At 43.0% G+C, this 22,553-nt stretch overlaps 1 protein-coding gene across 8 annotated transcripts in view; it reads right to left on the bottom strand.

The window, feature by feature from the left end:
* The window catches only part of Foxp1 (forkhead box P1), a 382,214-nt gene that overhangs the window by 313,009 nt on the left and 46,652 nt on the right, over positions 1–22,553 (bottom strand). For 7 of the 8 annotated variants that reach the window (XR_008722666.1, XM_055628587.1, XM_055628591.1 and 4 more), the window contains exon 2: positions 20,942–21,032. The exons of the other annotated variant lie outside the window; for it this stretch is intronic. The gene's annotated coding sequence lies outside the window, so the exon portion shown is untranslated. The remainder of the gene's footprint in view (positions 1–20,941; positions 21,033–22,553) is intronic. 8 annotated transcript variants of the gene reach the window in all.

Below are 22,553 nucleotides of genomic sequence, written 5' to 3'. Positions count from 1 at the left end.
TCATCTTTCTTTCCCCATGCATGTGTCTTGCTGGTGCTGATGTGTTGAATATTCCCTTTATTAAACCCTTGTAAGTCTGGCTCTCTTTTTAATACACACAAACACACACACACACACACACACACACACACAGAGAGAGAGAGAGAGAGGCCAGCATGTCCAAGAGACTCAATACAGCTCTGCATTCCTGCACGGGGGCTCTGTTGAGCTCTCAGAGGGAGCCTCCCACAGCACTTGAACTATGCTAGCCCATAGCAGCCAAGGCAGGCTCGCCTCCACCAACGTCTTCCATAGTCATATCTATCAGATGGTAGTCTCAGCTGGTAGACAGCTCTACAATCTCAGCTATTATGTAATTCTGAGTATTTCTTGAGCTATATAGCACGTTCAAGTCCTGCCTGGGGAATTTAAGAGATCTAGTCTCAAAAAAGAAAAAAAAATCATTTTCTTTTATTTTTAACATCTTGGGATATAATTCAATGGTAAAATACTTTCTTAGCAGGTATATGTTGTGTAACAGTTTGTTCTGAGATTGAAACATTCCATCCTACAGGAAACTCCTTAAGAAAGAAGGTTAACAACGCAATATAGCTTCAGGAAGTCCCTGAAACTGACCAGATTCACTAGGCCCTTCCCTGCTGAAGTAAGAAATAAAATCTTAGAGTCTTTCAAGGGAGAAATCTGGGATGGAGAGATGGCTCAGAGGTTAAGAACACTCGCTGTTCTTCCAAAGGTCCGGAGTTCAATTCCCAGTAACCACATGGTGGCTTATAATCTAGTGAGTTCTGGTGTGCAGTCAAATAATAAACGAACCTTAAAACAAGAGGAAAAAAAAGAGGGAGCAATCTGAGCTTCACAGAAGTCTCTCAGAGACCTGAGACAAGAGCAGCTGTCTGAAACAGGCAGACACCAGAACAGCTGACCAACTGAAGCACCTAGAATGGCCATTCTCCAATCTGTTGAGATACCTACAGGCTGTGCCATATACTCTAGGTTACCACTGCTGTGAGCTGTCACATGTTGGGGTAGGTCTTAGTGATACAGCTATCTTTGAGCCATTTCTGCTCCTGAAAGTAACCCCTATGTTCCTGTAAGTAACCCCAATAAAACTCATTGGCTCACCCAACTGGACTTTGGTGGTATCAGTACTTTAGTTAGTTATGGGCTCCCTACATGGGGTGAGTAGATGTGTGTGTTGTCTCTCTAGGAAAATTTTTGTCACACAAGAGTGTAACACCCTAGATTTGCAATTACCAAGTATTGTCACAGTGCGTGGTATCACTTCTTATTGCCTGTGAGTTGTCCATGTGATGAGTTTTGAAACATGTAAGGCAGTAGAAAATGGTTCACTTCCAGATCTCAACTTAGCCTGAAGAAGATTAGCCACTTCCTCTTTCACCTAAAGTTCACCACATTGGAGAACCCCAAGTGCACGCATGCAGATGTGCCCTCCTGGTTGTTCCCCACCACAGCTACTTTGCCAGCCAAATGCAGCCATGTGAGTAGCCTAAACCAACTTCACATGGAGTGGCATTCACCTGGAGAAGGAGTCGCCTTTGCTGTGGGCTCCAAAGGGAAGGTCCTTACAGCAGGACCTTGATACTTCCAGCTACTGAGCTGACACCAGGGCAGCTTGGGAAGCAGCAGTTAAGAGAGATGGAAAAGCTCACCTGTATGGTGAGAACAGATGCCTGGCCTGCCTACTGGTTATCAGCTGGTTGGTCCCCAAGCCTCTTCCCATCCATGCATAGTTAATGTTTCAGAGTGATCTTCCCAAGATGCAAATATGATCATCATATATTCTATCATTCACCCCTTCACACACTCTGGGGGAAAACCTAGACCTAAATCCATGTCTACCCAGCCCACCTTCTCTACCTATGGCTTTGTTTCCATCACTCCCCTGGTTCCCTCTATAGTCCCTGTACTCAGTTCAACACAACACAAGCTGTACCAACATATCTGTCCTCTGTAGTTCCTCCACACTGCCTTTTCTCTCCAGATAACCTCCCTACGAACCTTCTCAGGCCCGCAAGCCCTCAGCTGTAGGTTCTGGAACCAGCAGACATCATTAAATGAGCCACTGTCAATCGCGATCAGCTGTCAGCAACAAGAGGCCCCAGAAACATATTCTTTGGTCCACTACAGGGAACGTGGAAAATACAGTAAGAAAGAAAGCTGAAATGCCTGAATAAAGACTGAATTAATGAGTAGTACGGTCATTGGACCTGCCTACTTCCCACCCCAGCCATATCACACGGCAGTGAACTGGGTTTGTGGATGAGTTCGGGCCTCTGGTGAGAGCATCAGTGGCCTTCCTGTAGGGAAAGGCAGTGACTTTCAACCACAGGGAGAGGAAAACAACAAACAAACAAAGCAAAACAAAATTACACAGAAAACATTTAGCAGGAGCTGATATATGTCAATTGGTCAATAATGAACCTGTATCAGTATTCACGTTTTTCTTTTTTTCAGTATTGGTAACTGTTAACAAGCAAGTGTTCTAACACTGAGCTCAACACCCTCTCCCCTCCCACATAACTCCATATATATATATATATATATATATATATATATATATATATATATATATATATATGTACTTTTAAAGATAGTCTCCCTAAGCTGACCAAGCTGGCCTTGACTCTTGCTACATCCCAGGCAGGCCTTGAACTGTGATTTTTGTTCCTCAGCCTAGCAAGATGTCGCTGAGGTTACAGGCCTGTGCTACCAGTCCTGGCATCAAGTGCTATTGCTGTTACCTGCCATGAGACAAGTCTTAAATCAACTGCAAAGTAATAAAAGGTTCCTTTCCAGGGTTTTCCATCTTACTCCTCCATCATAAGCACAGAATCCCCAGGCGCCTTATGTGGCACAAAGATACTCTCTCTTTGCAACATTCCCTGGGAAGCTGGGTACCCAGACAAAACGCCCAGGCTCCTTCCATGAGCTCAGGAATGCAGCCATCAGAGGGCTCTGAGCAAAGAGATCCCTATGAAGTAATTTGACAATGATGTCCCCAACCATGCTCCTTCTCAGAGCCCTTGTAGCATTTAAGGAGAGTCACTGTTACTCTTGCTAGAAATATAAACTTTTTTTTTATTCTCACAGAAACTATTTCACTAATATACACTTTTTATATTTAATTTTTAATATCTATTTATCCCCTTGCCACAGGCCAGCTCTGGCTGGCCTGAAACACCATGCACTTTGGGATGCCCTCAAATCTGTAGAGATCTGCTTGCTCTGGTCTACTGAGTGGCAGAATATTCTTATAAAGGTACTTCAGAAATCGCATCAATACAGTGTCCATTTACCAGGCTCAAATATACACAGTTTTGCACATAGTGTTTCCCCAGTCTGGTAAAGCACCCTTAGTCAGTCAACGCTTTCCACATGAGGTGAGCCTGTCTTTCAGTTGCAGACAACTGGCAACATCTAGGGGTATTTCTCGTTACCCTGCCCGGGTGAAGGGTTGGGAGGCTCTCTGAAATGGAGTGAGCAGAAGTCATGGAATGTGCTGAACATCCTCCTGTGTCAGTGAATCACAAGACAGCTGCTTAAGGAGTTACCTAGATGCCAGTGTCAACACTGTTTCTGTGAGGTTCAGATACTCTCCTTTTGGAAAAAAACAAAAAAAACAGGCAGGCTTGCAAAGTCACTGCACAAACTCCATCCGAGCCAACCCTGAACATTCAACAGGGTGGGACTGGTTAAAACAAAACAAACAATGTAGTAATAGTCATGTTGCTCTTTGGCGACATTACTGAAAAGGCATCAACGACAGATTCCCAAATTCTTCAGCATCAGGAGAAACAAGGCAGTGTTTGAATGGGAGTCGTACTCTAGATGGATTTGTAAGTGACTACAATGTGAACTGGAAACATAATTTTAAATGTTCCAGAAGATATATTTAATGAATAAAAAGAAACAAATGAAATTAATTTAGTAGTATATTTTCTTGAATACAATGACTCTAAAATATCACCTCAACATATTACTAATAACATTATTAATATAAAATTTTGACAGATATTTTACTCTTGTCTTTTTAAAAAAAAATCTTTATGGAAGTTACACATTTGGCACTTCTGAATTTAGCCTAGGCACATTTCAACTAGCCGCCAACATCTAAGGGCTCCTCTGTGACAAACGTGCAGTGAAAGGGATTCCCGGAAGGATGGCTGCCAAGCCCCTGGGGATGACCTTAAAGCTGTGTTTGCTTTCTTACACATGTTCTTCTCACTGTTGCTTTTATGATTTGAATTATCATATGTAAGTAAAGTCGAATCAAAGTATATGCACTTAGAAGGGACAAAGAGAAACGATGCCCTGTGAGGCTTCGTGAATGCATCCAGCTCACTCACTGAAAGTGATGGATTGTGGGGATCTCAGAGAATGAGTAGCTACCATGTATGCCTTTGTTTGATGGCAAGGTCAAGGCCATTCTTGCCAAGTGGGTCCAGAAAGCTGATCCCATACTACCGCAAAACAAATCTGAGTAGTGACAAAGAGCCTTTCTTCTGGTCTCCTAGATAGGCAGGGCTTTTGTACACACACTCACAAATGAGCACCTGCATTTGGACAGAGTGAATATCTGATGAAAGCATTTCTACCCAAGTTACTCTCGGTGCACCAGCTTGTTTCTTAATTTTTCATTCATTCATTCATACATGCATACACACATACATACATACATTCATTCACTCATTGGAGGAATTGACCTCAACCTCCTAATCCCTCTGCCTCAGCCTTCATAGAGTGGGGTTACTATTCTGCACCATGATGCTCAACTCAGATGTGACCAGCATGCACCGGCTCCACCATAAACTTGTAGCCAGTGATTCTTACAAACAGTTCTGGAAAGCATCTTTGCAAACAGAAGTTCAGGATCTAGAAAGCTGGCAAGCTCAGCTCTTTCTGTCTGAATTCTGGAGTTCCAGGGGACTAGAAGCAAGGCACTGCATGATCTTCATCCTCAAAATAAGACTTTAATGTACCCAAGAGCTGATTCAAATTTATAAAGACAGGCCAGCTGGGTCCTTTGGAGAGGCCCTTCACCATCCCCCTTGAAGGCAGGTGAGAGCAAGAGAAAGGAATGATTTCAAATTTTAATATTAGTCTTTGGAAATCAGATTCCATTTCTACTCAAGATCTTAACTTTTCCCCCAAATTTGGGGCAGAGAGCAGAAGGTATGGATATGTCTCCTCTCTGTTTCTATCTGTCTTTCTATAATAAGCTATGACATGTAAAAAAAAAAAAAAAAAAAAGTCAGCCTCCTGAAATTGTATTTAATGGTAAAAATGATTAACCTCCTTTATAACCTACCTATGATCTGTGTGGGCAACAGTTCCAGGCACTCACTGTACATGGAAGGATATTATAAAAACTTGGCATGTGGAAAATCCCAGTACCTCAGCCAACTCTCCATAGGAGAAGAGTCAGTTTAGACCCAACTGTTTTAGCCCACGATAAAAGACTATTTTATTTTAACCCAGAAGGCAACAAAGCTAAAGCGTAGGCCTGAGTCCCCAAGCCAATACTCTCTAAACCCCAAACTCTTAAGCAACAACACAAGATTCTTTGTGGATTCTATAAAGTATCCCTATAAGGTGGATCTCTCATTTCACAGCTGTGGACTAATGACTGACTGTGTTAGCACTGCAACCATGCCTAGGAGATGGCCTCCAAGGGCTTATTTCACAAGCCAGCCAAGACATACATCACAGGCTAAACAGGAGAAGTTCCATTGACCACCATGCTGGCACCTGAAAATGTTTTAATTTCCATTAAAAACCAGTCCTGATTTGAAGCACCTGTGAAGGAACCAGAGAAATTCACAGATTGAATTATGACTTTCAAGAGTATTTCTGGCAATGTGGAAACAGAGAGTGAAAACAGAGTGACCCGGGGCTGAAGAGATGGCTCAGTGGTTAAGAGCACTGTCTGCTCTTCCAAAGGTCATGAGTTCAATTCCCAGCAACCACATGGTGGCTCACAACCATCTATAATGTGAACTGATTCCCTCTTCTGGCAGGTGTAAATGCAGATAGAACACTCATATACATAAAATAAAATAAAATCTTAAAAAAAGAAAAAAAAAAAAAAAGAGTGACCCTGGCCACTGAGCCAGTGATCTGCACCCTGGATGCTAGCCTTAGCCTTGCCTCCAACAGTGCTAAGCCAACAGGAAGCTAAACAGGGCCGACAAAAGAAGAGAAGTAATACTTCCTTACCTTCCTCATTTTCCTTCCTCTGGAATTCTGCTATTGAGGGCTGGATGAGAGGAAGCTGATGGCATCTGCTCTCTAGCACAATAAACACCAGAGAAAAGGCGGAACACACTCACTTCTCTCTAACTCAACCTTGACCAGCACCCCACTCAATGCTTGTGAATGAAGATATTCTCTGAAGCCCTCAGGTCTCTCCTCAGAGTGTGATGGCTTTAGTGTACCGGGTCAAGCTTCATTCACTCCTCTGGGGCAACAGAGCAGGAGGAAGCTAGCTCAGTGGGGAAAGGACTGAAGGAGAAACTTGCAGAGGAGTCTCCAAGAAAGAGTTCAAAGCCAAGGAAAGCAGTTATCAGTGGGTGATAAGGATGCCACTGAAGGGTTCTGGAGGGACAGCACCTTAATGTCAGCTACTGAGTTACGATAAACCAGCAAGAGCAGAATTAGTGAGGGTTTGCTATCTTTCTAGGAGCTTCCTGGAGACTGGTCAGCTGGTCCTCCACAAATAATGAGGCCGAAGCACCATTTTCCCAAGAGTTGTGGTGTGTTTAACTCATAAATGTTATTTATTTATTTGAGTCACTGGCATACTGCTGGTGATTACAGTGCAATGCAGAACAAGAAATCTGAAGTTTTAAAATGAATCCTGAGCTAGAGACTGCTGATACAGCAATCACCCACTGTGGTATCCCTTTGCTATTTCAGCGTCCTGGCTCCCTCTACCTGTCTACCCCTTCCCAAAACTGGCCATCCCAAACACTGTAGACCATTCAAAAAACACAACAGCTTAAAGAAACCAGTCAAGCTTCCAGGCTTGATTTGTCAATGCTGACCTCCAACAAGTAAAGAAAAACGAAATACACTGTTTCACATCTTAAATTTAAAAAAAAAAAATGTTGACCTACTATTGGCAAAGGTACAGGAAAATGAACTTTGGAAGCTGGGCTGGAAGCAAACGCAAACCAGTGCACTTTGAAAAGCAAGATGGTGGGAGGTGAGGAGAGGTCAGAAATTCTATAACCTTTCTTGAAGTGATCCCTACCATAGAAAAGAGCTTGAGCAGCATCTGTGTTTGATGGATCTATGGCAATAGTACAAAACATAGAAACATCCTCAAAAGAAAACAGTAAGAAAGGGTTTCGTGTTGGTATATCCAAAAGGGGGATGTGGTATGACTCAAGCCAAAGGCCTTAAAAAATACTTCAGGATGCAGAAACGCTCTTGTCTAGCATGTGAGTCCTTCAGTTGGATCCCTAAACTATCAAATAAAAGCACACACAAAAAGTCATTAAACTCTATAAAAAAGGAAGATACTACCTATGTGATAACATTTTTAACATGCATGTAAAATTATATACGCAGTACTTCTGTTAAATATATGCTGTGTGTATGTGTGTTATTCTCATGTCAAGATTCTAGATTTTTTTTTTTAATTTGGTCTATTTTTCTACCATTTAAAATTCCTACCGTGGAGGCTCAACAATTAAGATTACATGCTGTTGTTCTTTCTGAGGCCCAGAGTTTGGTTCCAGAACTAATACTGAAAAACTCACAACCTTTTGCTACTCTAGCTCCAGAGGATCCAAAACCTTTTTCTGGCCCCTGGAGATAGCTGTGCAGAGAGACAGGCGAACATATATATGTATATGTGTGTGTGTGTGTACACATATAAGTGAGGATATTAAAAAGAATTCTCAGAGATGGAGAGATGGCTCAGCCATTAAGACTGGAAGTCGCCCTTCCAGAGGACCTGAGTTCTGCTCCTAGCACTTGTATCAGGTGGCTTTACAGGCCTGAAACTACAGCTCCTGGGCCGCCCTGATCTTTTCAGGCCACCTTGGTCACCTGCTCCCATATGCGTGCATGTGTACGGTTAAAAATGAGATAAACCTTTAGGTATTTGTTATCATGGCCATATGAATACACGCCAGGTTCCTGAGAACACCCTGGTTTGTGTCTACAATATGCAGCTAATAAAATGAAATAATGGAACCAACATGATGAAATATGGCTCTTCAGGTCACAATTCTACATGACTAAGCATTTTACTGGGGGAAAAAAAAAGATAAAATAAAAATAAAATAAAAAGATAAAAAAACAACAGGGACTGCCAGCCCCATTATAGAACGAAAGACTTGAGAGCGTACACAAGTGAACTACTCTGTATTTGCCCTGCAACACGTATCACTCATCTTCATGCCTTCACAGTTCCAACCCTTGCAGATGCAGCTTACACAGGAGGTACCTAGCTATGATCAACCACAGGCAGGGCAGGGTGACCATCAAAATCCTCCTGCTACATGAAAATCAGCTACTCAAACAAAACAAAACACAGTAGCTGCCAGCAAGCAGGAAGATTCTAACTTCATTCATACCTCTATCCAATATGTTTGTGCAATCCACAAACCAGGCTCTAGAGGAATGAGAGGGATAGAGATGGAGAAGAAAGGAGTGGCAGGAGGGCGTTGGTATCAAAAAAGGATGTGAGGTCAAAAAAAAATGGACATTTTCTGAAATAAACAGTTTCAGCTGTTTTTGCATATTAGTGGTTTTTTTTTTTTTTTTTTTTTTAATGGTTGTAAATTCCCTTGACTTACTTGAAGATAAAGAGAACATTGGGAACTGATTCAAGAAAAGGATACAAAAGATGCTTAGGTGCTCAGTTCATTACTTGATAGCCAAAATTAATAATATTTCCATGTATTTTGGCATCCCGGCATGACAGGAAAAGGTGGAGTCAGAGGGCACCCCCCCCCCCCGCATGAAGGCTGCCGGTACAGGGACTTGGGGGTGCGGTTTCCTTTCCATCATCTCACTTTCATCAACCACTAAATGCTAAGCAGCAGACTGGAGAAGTGTGATGATCCCTAGTCCTCTCTTGAGTCTACAGTTCTAACAACATTTCACTTAGTGGCCATTTGAAGGGGTGACAGACAGATGTGACCGGCTTGGAGGAAGAGGCATTTCCTTCCAGGATGTGACCCAGCTTCAAAAACAGTGAGCCTCGGAGGTACTGAGCGTCCCTTACCTAATTTAATAATGACTGTGCCACTGATGGGCAGGACACAAGAGACCTTCAATGCCTATATTCCGCGGGCTGTAAGTACTTGTGAATTTTCCAGAGTAGCCTTGATGAAGCTCAACCACAGAGACATTTTGAGGTGTAACCATAAACAGATTAAATGAATCACTTGCTGGGGTGGCAGAGGTGGGATTGGGGTGTGGGGGTGATTTACATTTAGGAACATAAAAGGAGGTGAGGTTAAACATCTGGTCCACGAAAGGACCCAAAGTTCCCACCCTGTAGGCTGCAAATCAAGCCTGAAGGGTGACTTCAGACATGAGAAGAAATGTGCCTCATGACTTAATGTTTAGAAACTTCCTGCCCCAAATTCTAAATGCCAACAACACTATATGCAAAACACATGCTATCGGTTCCATGGAATGGTGTGATGTTCATCAAATTAATTTCCCTTCAAAGAAGAAAAACTAGTGGGAAATGTAAAATGTCAATTATATTTAGTTTTTTGTTTTGCAGTTATTTACTGGGGGACGAGGAAACTGCATGACACAGCATGAGTCTAGAGTTCTAAGGAGACCTTAATGGAACCAGTGCTGTCCTTCCACGACATAGTTCCTCAGGACTCAGCTCAAGTCCTCAAGCTTGGCAGCAAGTGTCATCACTCCCCGAGCTATCTCAATGGACCTTCCACAACCTTTGAAAACTTGGTTCAAAGCTCACAACATCCCACACAGAGAAAGCAGCGCTCACAATGAACTGGAAGGGATGTAACTGAAGGCCCAGGATAGCGTGAGGAGAATACTTAGCAATGACACTCATCACGACAACCTTAAATACGTCAGTTACAGGTATGGGGGCTGGGGTACTCCTGACAGGTTGGAGGTGAGGGCTGGGAAACAGAGTACAGAGCATAAATGCATGTGAACAGATCTTCAAAGCAAAAAAAAACAATGGTGAGACACACATCAGCGACAAACTGCTTAGGTGAAGTTGCCAGCGATATTTTCATCCCATATTTTTTTGCTTTTATAATTATCTTAATATTGTTATAATATAATCAAGAAAATAAGCCTATTATTCAGAATCGCCCACAAAGATGGATTGTTCCTCCTTCACCTAATATCCCTTTGATGGTACTCAGTCCTCCATCACACTTAATACACATCATTTTTTCCTCTTTGTCACCCATCCCCTACATGCCTAAGGATAAGAGGCTAGCTCGGAATCAGGAACATGATCAACGTGTGTCATGATCTCTGAGTAAGAGACCTTTGAGGACTTGAAAGGCAGGTGACCCCATCAAAGACTACCCATATTAGTAGAAGGTAAGGGTGACAGACTGACTTGTGGCTCAGGTTCAAACCAGGTCCTTACTAATCTAGAGAATATGTTAACCACACCAAGCAACACTGCAGATTAGAATATTAAAAACAGTTCATTCTAAACAGAGAACCAAGGGTAACCCTGATCTCCACACCACTGGATTAAAGGGTGTTTGGAAAGGGTAGAAAATGTAGGATTTTGTTGTTCTCCTCTCACCAGTGGCTATGACACAGACATCACAGAAGTGAGGCTGCAAGAGTTGGGGACAAAGATATGAGCTTAACAAAGGGATGAGTGGAAAGATATTAAGGAAAAAATATCATAACCATCGGAGTCAGTTTTTCCTTGCTGTGACAAGAATGCCTGAGGGCAAGAGTTGAAAGGAGGAAAAAGGTGTCTGGGCTCACTGTCTCAGAGGGTTTAGCCCATGGTCAGCTGGTTCTGTTATTTCTGGCCTGATACAAGGCAGAATTGTATGGTGACAAAAGCATAGAACTGAGGAAGTTCTTCACATGATGGTGACCAGGAAGCAAAGAGTAAAAGAATCAAGAAGTACACACCAGTGTCCTTTTCCCTCCATTCAGACTCCACCTTAAAAAAAAAAAGACAATCAGGTTCAATCATTCCTCAGCAGAACTAGCTGGAAATCAAAACACTTAGCCCGTGAAGCCTTGTAGACATTTGATACCCAAACCATGAGCCCATGTAACTAGTCCTCAGGTAAAGTTGGAACAAATGGTGAAATTAAAACTCAAAGGTGTTTTACTATCATTAAGAAAATAACTAACTCCATATAGCAAGAGAATGGTCAGGTCTTGGTTACCATCTCTTTGTTCCCTTAACACTGTGTGATATGGCTGACAACCTTCCAAACACCTCAATGACGTTCTGGTGAGCTACAGTCTCAACCTTTCTCGTGTGTGTCTGTGTGTGTGTGTTCATGTGTGCAGACATATGTGTGTGTACAAGCTCAGCTGTTGTTTCTAGGGTACTGCCTATTTTGTTCCCTAAGACAGAGTCTCTTATTGGCTTGGAACCAGCTGAATGGGCTACGGTGGCTGGTTAGCAAACCCCAGAGATCCATATGTCTATGTCTCCCCCTGTCCCCAGTGCTGGAATTCAAATACATGTCACTGTGCCTGGCTTTCTCCATGGGTCTGAGGATCAACCTTAGGTCCTCAGGCTTATATGACAAGTGCTCTACTGAATGAGCTATTCTCCTAGCCCTCCTCCCATGTTTGACCTTAATTCCTCAGTGTCCTTGATAAACTTTTCAACAATGGTAGCTTTCAAACACAGACTCTGAGCCTTCCTTGTCTGTGTCTAAGCAGCACTCCCTTACCGAATACATGATGTTTCATGTCTTCAATATCTCTTATATACTTGTAAATCCTGCACTGACAGCCACTCGCTAGAATATTTTTGGAACTACATACCCAAAGGCTCATGAGGATCTCATCTGAGAATGAACAGCTGCAAACCCCAAGGTTCACCACTGCACTCTTTGTCCCTCCCTTCCGCACCCACTCTGTGCCCCCTCACTGGCCTCCCTACTCTAACCAATGGCACTCCCGCCGCTCTAGAAATAGCCTGGAGTAAACACTCTAACCTTCAACCTGGTTCCTTTCTCTGTCTTTCTACAGAGCATCCCATCAGTGAATTCTCTTAGTAATATGCCATCACACAGGAAGCAAGCCTCTGAGTCACCTCTGACAAAATACCATCTCTCTACAGGAAAAGTCTTCAGTTCAGCTTAAATAAACTCCAATAGCAATGAGGTCTCACCAGACTCCACAAGCAGTCTAAATCACCTAGTCTCTAATGTGTCTCTGTAGGATTCACAGACACCTTCTTAAGTGGCCTCCCCAACCCATAGGCTATTCTCAACAAGGTTTGTTACTGATACACTTAAAGCATGCCCTTCCCAGGATCCCAGTTTTCTGAAAATACAATAACCCATGTTTTTCCTTCTGCCCCATCACCCTCTTGTTAGCTGTAACCAGCATGTCACCTCTCTTAGGCATGCTCAAATGTGTCTGCTCCACAGTGAGACTTCCACGGACTACCTATATTCAGCCAGAGCCTTCCCCTCTGGCATCTGACCTCTCTCCTCATGCTCTACTTTCATCAGCACGGTCTCTTGAGGTCTGCCTGTCTATCTGCACTCCCTAGGGCAATGGGCAGAGGGCTTGGTATCTGCTGCTCACTGCTGTCCAATGAAACACCAGGATTGCCACGGAAGAAACTGGATTAATGGTACTTCCTTTAAGTGAAAACACAGCTGAAGCAAAATTTAACCATTTTATTGAGGCCAGTGCATACAAACTGGTTATTTCAATACACAATCAATAATAAAAACCATGCAATTTTTTTTCATACCTTTTCAAATGAAAGTTTTGAAATACTTTATGGATCTTTAGCCATAGCACATATAAGCTCTGCTTAACCATAAGACAACTGTTCAATGAACACAAGTGGAACAGTGGCTTTCATACTGGACTGGGGAGGTCCCAGCACAATGCCTGGCACACGGCAGACATGTAATAAAGATGTGGTGACTAGACACTAGACAAATGACTTAATGTAGCTTACAGGTTGGGTTACAGAGTCGAAGCTTACAAAGCCTCATAGCGTGCATTCTTAACGTGAGGAATCCTTTATAAAGTGACGTTATTGTATGCACATTCATTTAAAAATGGACTTGAGGGCTGGAGAGAGGGCTCAGTGGGTAAGGTGACTCCCAGGAAAGCGTGAGTCTCTGAGTTCAGATCCCTAGAACACATATAAAGCCAGACGCACACACCTGTAACCCCAGCACTCTGTGGTCAGATGGGAGGCAGAGACAAGAGAACACCTGGAAACATGTTTAAAACAAGGTGGAAGGCAAGGGCCAACACCTGCACTCACACACATGAACGTACACAAATATCTAGTACATATGTATGTGCACACAGACACGCACACAGACACACATATACATACACACGCACATGGACATACACACAAACACAGGCACAGACACACACACTCACCACAACCACCACCCCACCACACCTCACCACAGCTGTCTTAGTACAACCCATTAAAATGATTACCTAATTCACAAATCGGCCCCAACTCCTACTCTGAAAATCACTGATCTAAACTTCCCTGTTGCACCATTTGTGATGAATGGATCTCAGGACACTTCCTCTGACCTCCAGGGCTGCCTGGCTCTCTCAGTGAACACAGGACTAGCAGGTGAGGAGGGCTATTCCAAGCACCATATGAACCAATGGACGGAAATAATCTGTCCACCCTGGTGATGGCAGTTTGCTTTTTTAATTAAGAGTAATTTTATGTAACTTATCACACTGTCAGGTAATTAACAAAACATGTAATTACCTTTAATTATATGCTACACATGGACTAATACACAAAATTCAAGGGGGAAGCTGCAGGATTTCCACACTTCAAACAGACTGGGTTTGAGCAGACTAGAAAAAAAAACTGTTTTCATTTATTTCTTACCTATATCAACCTTCATGCAAAGGCCTCAGAAGTGTAATAGTTCATATCAGGGGCAGAGAACAAGCAAATGATTAAACTTCACTCTGGCTTTATAAAGTCTCAATCATCAGAAGTCTTTTAAAAAGATACCACAAACATCAGATCCAAAGCCAGCCCTGGGCAAGAAGTCATCGGACAAGTACTAACGTGTGAGGGAAGATTCTATCTGAGCTTCCAACTAAGCTGCTGAGGTCACGGCACAACTGAGAACCTAGGGAGAATAGGAACAAGGTTCTCTGGAAGTATTCTTCCTCTTTCGTTTTCATGTGTGCACATACATGAACATTTGGGTGAATATTCCTGTCTGGGTGTACGCGTGTGGCTGCTTAGAGAACAGCCTGGAGACAGCTTGTTCCCTTGGCTAGTGCTTGCTGAGTATGACCAGTCAGAGGGCCAGTGCCCAGGGAATCTATGTCTAATCCTCAGCTCTAGAGTCCAGGCTCGTACCACCATCCCCACGGTTTAACAGTTCTTCACTTTTTCATGTGACTTCTTGGGATCCAACTCAGGTCCCCGAGCACATTACCAATGTGACTGACTCCTCTGCTGTGGGTCTACCCCACTGCAGGTTGTATTTCTTCCTAAAGGTTCTGAAGCACCCAAGAAAAGTGAGATTTACTACACTGTCATTAAGCTGACCAGCTGTGGCCTCACATGAGAATTTCTTTCTTGATGTTCAAAAAGTGAACAGTTAAATGAGAGCCGTCGGCAGATGGGACAACCAAAAACACCATCGTGAAGGTGTGGCTGGGGATCAGAATGAGAGCTCTTGCCCAGCACTTGCTTGCGAGGTCAGGGTTCAGTCTCCAATACCACAAAGGAGAAAAACAATATTTGTATATTCGTGTTTTTGTTCTATGTGTATGGTTGTCTTGCTGCACATGTGTGTTCATGTACCAAATGCCAAAAGAGGCCAGAAGACAATGTTGGATCCCCTGGAACTGGAGTTACAGACAGTTGTGAGCTGCCATGTGGGTGCTGGGAATTGAACCCTGGTACTCTAGAAGCACAGCAAGTGCTCTTAATCTCTGAGTCATCCCTCCACCCATGCCTTCCTTCTGTTTTTTAGTATTCACTGTTTAAAATATAGCCACTTGAGTATCCCTACAAATACTATCTTTACTATGAAATATGCTTCTAAACACACTTGAACAAATGATGTCTACATTCTCCTAGGCACATTTCTCTGAAAATCAATATATTTCAAATATGTTTCCTTGACAAAAGAAGAGGCAGCTCTTGTTTACCCAGGATGTTAGTTTAGGAGCACAGCAACAGAGCTGAAGAGCAGTGGAGCCGGTTTGGTGGCTCACACCACAATGCCAGTGGGATTTGTGGAAGGAGGCAGAGGCAGGAGGATCATGAACTAGAGGCTATCCTGGGCTACACAGTGAGTTCCAGGACGCCCAAAAGAGGGGTGGGGCAGAGCAGCTAAGTTTGAAGACCAACAATAAAATTTAGAAGTTCCAGCTGCTGAGAGACCCTATGCATTCCACAAATATATAAAAATATCCACGGTGCAAAACCTAGGTTTTCCATCTGTCTATCCCTGCTATGAACATTCCAGGCCACCACGCTATTAGACTTAGAGGTGAGAAATCAAAAGGCTTTTTAAAGCAGTTTAAAACACTCCTTAAATGGATTATACTAGCATGAAGAAGTTAGTCTCTAAGCAGCATAGACTACATGATTCCATTCATACCCAAAGCAAGCAAAGCTACGGGGCAAAAGGTAGAGTAATTGCTGTCAGTAGGATGAAGAGAGGGCAAAATGCTGAATGGCTGCTACTTGATCCAAACACTTCCTTCTTGGTTGATGGAATGATGAATGATGTAAGGTGGTAGTTAGCAAACCGTCTGAACGCCCAAAGCATGCGTATAGTAAATGTACTTTAAATGAGTGACCTGAACTATGTGTTACTTATAAATTCAAGAATTCTGAAAATGAAACTTCTAAGCTGCCTAATAATTCATAACAGTATTGTTGTGGAAGATACAAGGAAGTCAGCCTCGCACTGCTTCTATATAGGGCTGAAATAACTCAGTGGATACCTTCTGCTCCTTGCTCTGGGTCACTTTCAGTCAGCATCCATAGTTAACCTTTCTAACCATCATTATTAGCATTTGAGTCTGTCTTCTCTCATGGAACCTATCCCTAATCCCAGCAGTTACATGTCAAGAGGTCATGAGAGCAGTCTTCAAACTTTTGCTTTAAAAAAAAAAAAAAAAAAAAATGGAGTAGTCTTGACTTTTCCATGTTGTGGCAACAACTTAGCTTCATCCACACAGATAAGGAGAGAGGCCACAGGGGAAGAGAGAGGGGACACAAAGGTCCTGCCTGGCCAAACTAAACTAGCTGGATTGTGACACGACAGATGTCACACCGACCACAGCAACACAGACTGCAGCCCATCACTACAACCCAGACCTGGGGATGCGCTGTATCTAGACAAAGAGCAGGCCAGTGGCTAGCTCGGGTGGCTGGTTCACGAGTTTGGGCACGGTTAGCTGACTATGCAGTGAAGGCTGTCTTTACAGAGTGCTCGTCACTTACTGGGAACACAGTTTAAATTGCCGAATGCCGCCCCCCCCCCCCTTTAAAATCAAGTTCTTGTGCAGCCCAGGCTATTACGTAGACAAACTTGTTATGTAGACAAAGTTGGCCCTGAACTGCTGCTGACCTTCCCCCGTCTCTACCTCCCTAGTGCTAGCATGACGGGCCTGAACCACTGTGCCTAGCCATCCTATGCTGCCCAGCTGGATAGCTCTGAAACTTACTCTGTATCCGGAGTTGTTCAGTGTTTGTAACAGCAATTTGCAGCAACCTACTGCCCAACTAAAATTAACAACTTACAGTTTAAGTCTGTAATGAATTATGCTATCTTGCAATAAAGTGACAATTGAAACAAAAATAACCCCAAGGATCATTTGAATGGAGCACCTCAGAAGTGCTCTGTGGCTAAGGAAATGCTCGATTCACACAAATACATACTTTTACAGAAACGAATACATTTCAATTAGCTCAAAAAGCATTTTAAATCTTTAACTAAGAAATCATCCATACTATGCAAGACACAATGAATGCAAACTGTGAATTTGCACTGTAGCACCTTCAATTAACATTAAGGGGGGAAAAGCTCAAACTGGGGAGAGAGAAAAAAATTACTCTAATTGTATTTTCTTCAAAAAAAAAATTAACTTTCTCACAAGTAAGTTGTTCATTTAAAAAGAAGCTGAACCACCATGTAAGTCGTGAAGCCTGGAATGTTTAACATTTGAACACAGTAATCTGGGCATGGTGGCATATGCCTGTAATCCCAGCACACTGGGGGCACTCAGGGGAGGAGCCCAGAGGCTCATGTGCCAGATGATCCAGTCCAATAGGTAAGCTCCAGGTTCAATGAGAGAAGCCATTTCAGAAAATAAGGCGGAGAGTATCTGAGGAAAGTGACCCATTTTGATGTCTGACCTGCAAGCAACACTCAGAAGTATATGAACATACATGAATACATTAAATGCACACATGTGTGTGTGTGTGTGTGTGTGTGTGTGTGTGTGTGTGTTCTTCAATTCACATCCATTCAGAACTAAGTACCAAAATGATAAATTTTAAAAACTGGGTTGAACCTTATGCTAAATGCTTCTGGGTAACTGTCACTGATGCAGAGAAATGGGAGAGAACCCCCCATGGACCTACATGAGGCTACCAAGCCTCAGGTGCCACAGCAGAGTAACATGGATTCTCGTGGCCACAGCCATGTTCTCACTTGTCTCTATCTTGATGATATTCTCCATGCTCCTGAATAAGCTCCTCAGCATCTATGCAATCACTTCACTGCTGTAAGGCAGGGATTAAAATAATTGCTAATGGCATCACAGCAAATCCAGCAAACAGATCCATTTTATTTTATTAACATTTTAAAATTTTTATTATTTTTTTATAGGCATGGACGTTTTGCCTCTATGTGTTTCTGTATACCACCTGAGTGCCTGGTGCTCACAGAGGCTGGAAGATGGTATCTGGTAGCCTGGGACTGGAGTTATAGATGGCTGTAAGCTGCCGTGTGGGTACTGGGAATCAAACCCAGATCCACTAAAGATCGGCCAGTATTCTTGACCTCTGAGGCTCTCTCTAGCCCCCTAGACCCATTTGATAAAACAGGCATTCAGATCTGCCTGAAAGCAGCTATTATACACTGGGAAATATGATGATAGTTATTTATAGCTCTCCAAAACCTTTGAATTTAAATTTGAAAAAAAAAAAATGGCTTCATCTGCCTGTCTTGCATTTAGCCTGACCACCTCAGTGTGCACACAATCAGTTGTCCAGTGCTGGCCAGAGAGCACACTGACCAACAATACTGCTAGTGATTCTTGGATTCAAACCCGAGGCTTCATATTCACAACAAGTCCCAAAGATCAGAAACCCACACCCTTCTTTGTAGTGAGAATGATGGGCACAGACAGCAACCCCTTCCCATCAAAGCTTAGCACTCAGGGAGAAATGGCAATCACCGTACTCATCCCATGCCTTTGCTGTAAGTTACTCGCTGAGCTTCTTTCTCCTGTTGCGCAGGAGTCACACGTGCCAAGAGTCACACGCGCATGCACGCGTGCACACACAGACACATATAAATTTGTCTTTGAAAGATCTTTTACTGTCTAAAGTAAACCTGGGGTCAGAGGAACAATGGGGAGGATACTATGAGACCAAATAATGTCAAATAACAAAGTGTTTATTAAACATAAGGTTACATATAAGCAGAAATTGAAAAAAAAAAAAACACAGATAAAGCAAAACTTCCTACACTGAGTCCCAAGAATCTAGTCAATGAGAGAAATTATATAAATATGTCAACCATTTATCTAATTTCTTTTCTTCATTTAATACAAGGAGAAGTCACAAAACCAAAATATTTTTAGGCTCTAGAAGATTATTTACAGGATGGTGAATGATACGACAGACTATGTTCTTCACCTGGATTGGAAGAAGCCTCTAAGAGACAGGCTTGCCCTGGCTGGCCTTGAACTCACAGAAATTTGTCTGCTTCTGCACCTAGAGTGCTGGCATTAAAGGAGTGTGCCACCATGCCCCACTGACAAGTTTTCTTTTGAACTCCCTGTTAGCTTTGTTGAATCTCAATTTTCAGCTTTTCCTGTGTTTCTAACTGTATGAGATGAGCTAAACACCTGAGGAGCCTCCTGGATGAAGGGCTATTTTAGAGGTAGATAGAGCAGAGATAGTATTCTGAGAACAAGGAGTGGCTGAGACAGAGGTCTGGGTGACCCCAAGCAGGAAGCGTTTACCAGACACCCTGACAGAAAGTATGCAAAGCCCCAAGCCTAGTCTCAGGCAAGGAAAGCCTTCCTTAGCCTACCCTGCTGTGGCTGACAACTACACATGCTGGTCAGCATCACTTCCTCCTTGCTGGAACATCTGAGGAGACAGGAGACAACTCTGGGCGCTCATCCGGTGTTTCCCAAAACTACACAGGTACAGAAACAAGGCAAGTCTGAACTTCGGGGCCCAAGTCAGATACACCAGGAACGACTCCAAAACAAGCCTCCTCCCTCTGTGATGCACTCTGGATCCAACCCCCCCGACATGAGCTTAAAGACAAAACTCACCAAATAACCTTCATATTATCAAGGTTCTAAAGAAGAAAATCTGTGTCTTACAAACACATTAAACACGATAGCAGAGCTGAGCAAAGAGAGGATTCTATAACGCCACAGAGCAACTTACTATCAAATCAAATGGAACTGAAGGCCTAAACTAAAACATGAGACAGAAAGACTCCAACTCACGCTAAAAAGGAACATAAAGGGTCAGGGAAGGGCTGCAGTACAATTGCAACATACACTTGTGTCAAAACTTAAATAAATAATAAATGAACACCGTAAGCATAAAAAATAAACTTTTAAATTTCATGCACTGAGAAGGCCTGCAAATTCTCTGCAACCGGAAGGTCATGGGCTTTCTCTCTGGGATGCTCCCAAATCCAGGCAAACACCAGGCATCTATGACCACTTATTTCATAGGGAATATTTCATCTGCCTTTCCAAAGCATAAATTTCAGAAAGTGAAATTTGGCCTTCATTCATCAAGCCACATTAGGCTCTCCGAAAACTTCTAATTTTAAAGTCAAGTACCCATTTGATCCCCAGGCAAGGTCAAGAAAACAGGACAGCACAGCACTGACATTCAGGGCTGTGCCCCATACCGCAAAGGGGTGACATCAGTGTGGCCTGTTGCTATGGTGCCTGACTGTTAATTCCTGGACGAAGGTGATGAGGCGGTGGCAGATGAGCATCAGCAGGACGCCACCAACTTTGGCACAGAGCACTGACACGTGTTCCTCAAGTTACTTCTGTGAGTCACTGCTTTGAGGATGGGAATACTCCTTTCTCGCTTTAAACACCAAGCAGAATTTTTCAGTTCACATAAGCAAGGCCAGGGTCTCCACTATCTTCAAGACCATAAACACAACAGGAACCAGGAAAGTCAAGAAGAAATACTTCTGACTGCTCATGTCAACTCCCTCTTGTCTCACCGTCTATCAATTCATTTTCGAGTAGCATTAATATTCAGCCTCAACAAACCGGGGAAAGTATATTATTTGGGGGGAATGAAGTACATTGATAGGCTATTCCATAAGAGAAATCTTTCAAGACTTCTGCCAACATGCCACACACGTAAATTTACATGTTTGTATGCATGTTTCCGTCAACATGCATATGACACACAGACTAAATCCCACACCCCAAAGATTGAAATAGTTTTATATGCAAGTCTAGCATTTATGTATGATTTTACCTTTTTTTTGTTTTTTTTGTTTTTTTTTTTTTTTTTTGGCTTCTGTAATTCACTCTTCAGTTATAGTCACCTCAAAAGGTCACTTCTCACCCTGAAAGCAAAACAAAGGGCAACACATCACAATCTGAATGACAAGGGAAGTCTGGCAATAAACGTCCAGCATCCATGCAAGCAAACCAGCAAGGAGTGTAGCTGGACATCCTGTGGATCAAATTTTTTCAGTTCACAGAAGAAGGCCAGGAGCTCTACAACAGGGACCAGGAAAGCCAAGAAGAAACACTTCCGACTTCTCCTGTGAAAGTCCTCTTGTCTCGCCATCTATTAATTCATTTTCGAGTGGAAGAACACATGACTCACGGGCCTCTGTTTTTGGAAACTGGACTGCTCCTTGAATGTGTATGTTTTCTTCATACCCGCAACATTTCTAATTTCATTAAAGCATGGGCCTTATTTTTTCCCCTTGATGCTTTCTGTCATTCCGACCCTTTCAAAATAATTTTTTTTTTCAAGGCACCATTTTCCGTTTGGGGAGGGACAAGGGGTTAATTGCTGATGAAAGCTGTTCACAGGATATTCCGCGCTTAGCATCTTCCTCTACCAGATCCACTACATTAGATAAAAACGGTTCGTGTCACATGAAATAAACAAGTGAAATCAAGCTTCCTAAAACACAAAGGAAGCCAGGGACACATTTCAACCCACATCTTCACATCTGCACAGTCCTTGAGCAGAGCTCATGTGTGCCTTTAAGAAATGTTAGACACTGCCTCTTCCTGTCCGTGTTAACTGGAGTCTGCATAGGGCCCAACTGAAACAGCAAACATTAGTTTTTCTTTTTTAACTGAGATCAGGTTAGTAGTGAGAGGTTGTGAGGTTCACCTCACCTCCACTGACCAAATGCTAAACCAGGAGATGCTGAAGTCCTGCCCTTTTCCTAACCTGCTGATAGCCTTTTGCTTCCTGCCCAGAACAAAGCAGAACGCAACAGATCCCTGTTCACCTCTGCTGTCAGCCCTGGACGGGAAAGGCAAAGTCTTCCTCCTTCACTAGGGCTGGGAAACAGCGCTTTCATGCCAACCTCTGACATGCTCACAACCAAGGGGTATGCAGATTCTTGCCATGCCGACTGGAAAAAAAGATGCAGGCTCTGAGTGAAATCAGAACTCTCGTGTTTGCTGGAAGAGGAAATTGGAGGTTTTCACCTTAAATCTTTACCTTTTGGGTGGGGGAAAACCCTAGCACGGGAGTCTAAAATGACTGCCCTGTAACCTGCCCCCGAACTTCTTTGTTGTTGTTTTCACACAAAACAATTCAGACTGAAAATGAAAACTGTGTGCTTTCCTGCTGATGTGTGTCCTCAGGGTTGCCTTCTTGTCTCGTAGCGAACAGTGGCGGGAGAGGGCAATGGCCATCAAGTGTTCAAGGCCAACTAAAGAGGACTGAGGTACTCCCATTCCACTCACGGCATGCAGCAGCTCCTACTGGAGAAAGGTTACTCCCCCCCCCCCCAAAAAAAAATCAAAACTTTTAAAATTATGTTATTATCTGCATTCCTAGGGACAGAGCTCAGGGTCTGCCATATGCTAGGCAAATTTTTAACCACTCAGCTACA

This window comes from Psammomys obesus, unplaced genomic scaffold (assembly GCF_907164565.1).
Source record: "Psammomys obesus unplaced genomic scaffold, mPsaObe1.curated_primary_1811, whole genome shotgun sequence".
Classification (NCBI taxonomy): domain Eukaryota; kingdom Metazoa; phylum Chordata; class Mammalia; order Rodentia; family Muridae; genus Psammomys; species Psammomys obesus.
This window is presented reverse-complemented; position numbering and strand designations above follow the sequence as displayed.